This window comes from Apus apus, chromosome 4 (genome assembly GCF_020740795.1).
Source record: "Apus apus isolate bApuApu2 chromosome 4, bApuApu2.pri.cur, whole genome shotgun sequence".
Classification (NCBI taxonomy): domain Eukaryota; kingdom Metazoa; phylum Chordata; class Aves; order Apodiformes; family Apodidae; genus Apus; species Apus apus.
Window position 1 is genome coordinate 22,653,311 of NC_067285.1, and position 6,587 is coordinate 22,659,897.

Genomic DNA, 6,587 nt, shown 5'->3' on the forward strand with positions numbered 1-6,587 from the left:
TCTTTGTTCTAAAGATTTATCTTCAGTTCTGCTTGTAACTGACCCTGATGAAGTGAATGACATTGAATTTTTCCACAATCTGTGAGCCTGTCTGCAAACACATACCATCAATTTTCCTTAGCACAGGCTTTTGAAGTTTCCACATCACAATGTATCTGAAAGACATTTTAAGCAATGATTGCTCATACTTAGTTTTATGTTATGTGTGATATATCTAGCTAACACAAGATAACTTTTTGAAACTAAGTTAATGCCCATTTAGCCTTCTAGGCCACTTAGATGTTAATGTTGTGATCACTGGAATATTAGTGAATATTAGGTACAGTAACAGGACCCAAGGATCAGCCTCCATGTGGCATGTGCTTATGAATGTCTAGATTATCCATTTTAACTTATCACCACAGGAACATCATAATTTGTCTCTACTCCCAGCTCAGAGAGATGGAGCCCTTTGTGGCTCTAAGAAAGCAGCATGTCTGTATTTCATCCTCTGCTATGCTTTAACTCTTGGATGATCTAAAATTGATCTTAACACTTCATTATTCTAGAAATTGCTCAGCATTTGTGTTATAAAGACTGAGAATACCTTTTAAAACAAATATGCAGCAATGCCAGACAAACATCTCTTCAAACCATATCATAGGAGACATTTTTTTAAATGCCTTAATTCTAAGAATGTGATGGATGTGTTATCAGGGTATGAAGTAGGAAGGGGGAGCTAAGAACTTGTTTATTTTTAAGTAGAGTGGTATATAATTCCTTCTGGTTGTTTGGTTCTATACTAATAATCTTACCTCTTTAGACTATGATAGGCCACATTTACTGTACCTACCTCATAACCTTTGCATGTGGAGGATTTTTGTCTGTATAGCTTTTTAAGCAATATCTTACCTATCTTTCTATTATGTGGCCTGTTAGTTTTATACCTGGGTGTGAAAGTTTTCAATGTGACATTTAAAAAAAAAAAAAAGTTGTAGTTATGTAATTGTTGCAAAGCAGGACATTTTTTTTTGTATATTCACTTTGTGCTGGGCTCTACAAAAGAGGTCAATATCATTACTCCCTTTGTAGAAGGGCAAAGAGTCTTAAAGAGAAGTGAAATTAATTGCTACAGGTAAATCAGTAAAGCCCTGATTTCTTCATTCTTGTCAGCAGACACCTTTGCCCTTGTTCCTGTCACAGTTCACTATCCCCTTGTGTTAGTACTCGTGCTTCTGTCTTGCATTTTGTTTCTATACCCTTTTCTGTTCTTTGGTTGCCAGCCTAGGAGGCATTTGGGGTTCTTACATTCCTGAATGATTACCTGTAGGGACTTTTGATTCTGCTCAGAATCACACTGAGGTTTACAATACAGAGTTAAAATCAGATAAGAAATCTCATCCCACTTCTTCAGCTGTGAGATCAAGTATGCACAGCTGCTCCTGGGGGAGGACTTAGGCCAATTACATTAAGTGCAGAGATTAAGCATGCTCCATCAATACATCCTTTGGAGAAATCAATTGCCAAATCATACCATGGGAGATCCTTCTGAAGTTTGAAGATCGAATGGGTGAGTTTTATCAGTCAGCAAAAGGGCAGTGTTCCCATGTGGTGTCTGAAAAACCTGTTTCAACAGGAAAAGCACAGGGCCTTCAGAATTTAATCATTATATGAAGTATTTCAGTTGGGTAAACAGCATTTTCCCTTATAAAGCACTGAAAACATTTTTCTAACCTTTAAAAAAAAACATTCAGGCTGACATAAATTTCCAGACTAGAATCTCCACTCTGAGTAAAAACAAAGGAGTCAATGAAACAATGTATTACTGAAATATGTCATTTTACTTAGGGTAAATCTAATTAAAAGAATCACTATCATCAGCTCTGCTGCACTGAAAGCTGCAATGAGTACCTGGCAGCTCACTGGAACATGACTGTACATCTATAGTTACATTTCTGTGAAAGAGGCGAAATTTGCCATAGACAGAGAGTGTAGATTCACTGCAGGTTTTTTTGTGTGTTTTTTTGTGGTTGTTGTTTTTGTTTGTTCTAATGTCTTATGTTCAGATGAAAATGCAAACCCTTGAAGGCCTGGAGTTTTGCTCACTTTGCATATTCCCATGCCAAGTGAGGGTGTGGTCTACACATTCTTCCAAGGAAATTCTGCTACTTTTCTATTTGTTAGCATGAGAGCTGTCAAAATAGATCTGTAGATAAATCACTTCTTGTAGATTTTATAACAGGCTTGTCCTATCAAGATAATCTTCTCCTCCCAGATAACCAGCTGTGTCAGATTGCTCTGGTGAAACTCTAGCTCATCACAGATCAACTGGATTTAGGTCAACACCGTCCATGTTGTCTGTTTCCCCATGGGATGCGCTGCCAGCTGGTATGGGAGCCACCGACGAACACTGGTCTAATACAGGTTGTCAGTTCGCTTTTACAAACGGTTGCGGAATTTCTCAGCCCCTCTGCCTGCTTCCTCCGCTCCGCCCCAGCCTCCTTTTGTGAAACTGAGCTCTATTTCAGCATCTGCAGCTCAGTTTCCCTCCTACAACTAGACCTGGCTGTGCTCAGCCAGCCAGGAAAGCCCGCCCTCCACTGCCTGTGCTCCTGAAAGGCAGCAGCCGGGGGTTAGTTGTTAAACGAAGTATCTTGACTGCTGGGGTAGAAGAACAGAGCAGAGGTGTACAGCAGGCCCTGTATTCCTGTGTGTCTATAGGATAAAAGTGAGGCCACCCCACACTCTTTAAGGGTGGGCAACAGCTGGCTCTCAGCTCACTCAGGAGTCACTGGCATCACATCTACCCACTGCAGCCAAACAGTGCAACCTGAACCAAAACGCAGCTGGCACAGTATGGTGGCCTGCTGACCAGCTCAGCCTTGTCCTGTCCTTCGGCACCACCAACCTACCTTTAACACATCTGCTTCCAGAAATCTGCTATTTTCCACTTGTTTGTAAAGACCCATGCCCCACAGCGTGGCCCTACCCTGAATCAACCTGCATTACCGACCCAGAGGGGACACCTTTGGGAGCCAAGACGTGCACCCATGTCAATCAGCCAGCCAGTCCTTGTCTGCAGCTTCCTCGAAGTCTGAGGCTATTTGGGGTAGCTCAGGTTACAGCAGCCTGAAACTCCTGCATCTTGACTCTGACAAATGGCCTCCCATCACGTGCTATGTTTGTAAGCCCTGCTACAAACAGGGACCCTAGAAAGAGAGGTGACCTTAAGAAAGACTTACCTTCAGGAATAAATGGACTAAAGTGCAGGTTGGAATGACAGCAAATATTATTAAGATTTTTACTTTTTTGTTGTTGTTGTTGTTGTTGAAGAAGAAAACTTAGTATCTCAAAATCAAATGGCCAACAATATGTGCTGGTACTCTAGAGATGCTTTCAGGTTTGGAGCTGTGCATCCAGAGCAGTTTACAGTAAAGACCATAATAAGAATACTCTGAGCATAATAAGAAGACCCTGTAAATAATGTAAAAGATTGTGATAGCAGGGAAGCACATTTTTTTCTCAGGGAAGGATTTGTTTGGGGGCACTCTGTCATCCATTCCCCTCCCAAAGCCCCCTTCTAAACTTCTGAATGTCATACATAACTTTCAATGGTTTGGGCACAACTCTTCAGGTATTCCTCCTCCATGGCTCAGGTCTGCTTTGTTCCCCTCCACCTTCATGGTGGTGTTTACAGAATTTAGGCTTAAGTATGGAGTGTCTCCAGAGAGAGACAAGACCATAGAAATGTTGTTCAGCACCCCGTGCACCCCTCTCAGCAGGTCAAGCTTTATCATAAGAGAAACAATCAGTATCACAGAAGCAACCAAAATGTTTTCAGCTAGGCAAGCGGAGTCTTGGAGACCTGTTCCTCTGCAATGTACTTTCTATGGTATAAAATGCACTGAGGTTTGTTTGTTTGTTTTAATTTGTAACGTCTAAAACTAAGTGCCATATATCCACCTGACACAGTAGCTGCTACAACCTGCACCACCAGCAGAAATGTCAACAGCACAGCAGAAATAAGTACTTGTTCTCGTATTTACTTCAGGTGAGAACTGTTGTACCAATCACTCAAACCTGTTGCTCCCTGTAGGTGATTTAGGAACATGGGGCGTATCTCTGACTTTCTCTGAGAATTTTGCATGAATGGCTGTCTTGTGCTTACAAATCAGCATTTGATTACTTGATTGCCCCTCCCTTTCCAGGAGGTATCTTCTCCAAGGAATTAAGCCTATTACTTTACTTATTTCAGGGTGTCAGGAAACATGTTGGTTTGTAAATCTATCATGGAGTAGCTACTTGTTTATTCATTGAGCAACTGAGGATAAAAATATTCCTGGGGCAATGAAAACTGCAACAGAAGGAAAGAAGAAGGAAAATAATTTATGATCAACGAAAGATAAATCCAGAAGGAATGTGTACAGGCTTTTCTGTGTGGGTTGGTTTTCACTTGAGTTTCTCCTTGCTCTTTAACAGAACCTTTTCCATGTCCCTCTTACTGTGTATTTGATAATAGGATGCTTTAGCACTGAACGTGTACTAGAAGAGTGCAGTGTCCGCACAGGCCATAACAACAAGGACTAGATCTTTAGTTTGCTTTGGCTGTAGAGGTTTGGGCAATCAGCTTTCATTAGCTGTGTAGCTGCAAGGTGCTCTGTGTCTCTGTCAGCCTTAGGGTCTCCTCACAAATTGGTTCCCTTGCTGGCTTTCTCAAATTTGCTTTCACTTTGCCTCCTCAGCTCTAAAACTGCAGGCTAATTTTTTTGGTGTTCCTCTGAGCTAAGGAATTCTCTGCATATGTATCTGTACGACTAAACCACGACAACCAGGCGATTTAAATGTTTGCGTCTATGTGGAACTGTTATAAGTGTAACTTAAAATCTGGTTTAAGTTAAACTTCTTTCTAATTTTTAAGTTAAACCGAAAGAACTGTACTTAAAACTGCTTGGTAAAAAAAAAAATAAAAAGGCATTAAGTTTGTAATTCTGAAGGATCCTGGCAGTGTTGACCTCTTCTGGTTGCCCTCTTAGGGCTTTCCAGATGCTTGGTTTGCATAAGGGCAGTTGTACGGTATCAAACAAAAGGTGTAGCTAGCCAAATATTCCTGTCCCTGAGATGATGAATTAAACAATGATTTAGGCAATGTGTGCCTAAAAAAAGAAGTGTAAGGACAGTGTAAGCTTAAATGATACCTCCAGCTTTGCAGCTCAGTGATTTTCTGACTCCAAAGGGCCATGGAAGCGATAGGTAATGGTTGAATGGATGACTAATCCTCACTGGATTTCTGTTCCACAAACCTGACTCATTTCCTGCTACCTTCAACTGTTTTCCACCTTTTCCCTGCTGGTTATACTTTCATAATCTCTGCCATATCCCTTAGACAACTTATTTCAGAATGAAGAGTCCTAATTTACTTAGTTGTTTATTGCTAGACTTCTCTGCTGTACCTTCAGTGCCTGAAGGTCTGCATCTGGGGGGAGAGCAATGACTTCAGGCTTGTGGCAGAAGCAAACACGAATTTATCTAAGATGCTTGATGGATGCTGGTAAGCATTGTAGCTGCTTCCTCTCTTTTTGTTGGTCACATATATTACTAAAGTAACTGTGATTATAATATATGGAGAGAAAAGCAGAGTTTGTGTTCAAATGGCATGCTCTTATAGTCAGTTTATGTAGTGATGCCTGGATTTTTCTTTCCAAGTGGAACCAGTAAAAGATAGGACTCTGTGATGTCAGTTGTGCATATGCATGTCTATATTCAAATGAAGTGGTAACAGTCAAACTGCACTAAAAATGACAGCTCCCTAGTTTCAGTGGAAAACCAACCCATTTTGAGTGAGCACACCTGCACAGGAGAGGTGCGCACAGAAGGGTATGAGGAGAGTGCTAAGAAGAGAGGTGCAGAATAATTTTGATGGCTTGCTGTGACAGGCCTGCAGGCATGCCTTTTCTTGGCACTCTGAGCTTTAGCAGATAGGCTGTGAGAAATAAGGCATGGTTGTGCAAGTGAGGAATGGGGAGAGTGAAAAAAACTGGCAGGCGGAGGCTGTCACTACGGAAGCCTGGAACATTAATGCAGAGGAGTTTGTGTGCTTTTGTCTGTCTCAGATTATGTCTCTGCTTTGTCTCACAAAGCTAGTGATTAATTGCTTTTTTTTTTTGCTCAGGGTGGGGCAGTAATTCCTTTCCTGGATTGCTAAAAATAAAGCTGAACCATTACTAAAATATGAATCTTCAAAAGAAAAAAAAAAAAAGGAAAAAGCTGATGTTTCATGTATGTAACTGATCTTTTATTCAGACTATGGGTATGAATAATAAATGTATGTCTTTAAATAATTAACAATTTATGCCACAATCTATTTTTATTTAATCAGACCTTTATTTATTCCTAATATATGTTCCCATGCACAATAAAATGCATTAGTTTTCTTTTCCTGCTATTTATTCTCTCAGCATGTGGTTTTCCTTCTTGAATCAGCAATACAATTCCTCTGTGGAATGCCAAGCTGTCTTATTTAAAAATATAAAAATGACATGTACTAAACTGTTGGGTCTTCTCATGTGACAGTGTTGGACTCTGACAAATTTAAAAAAAAAAGAAAAAAA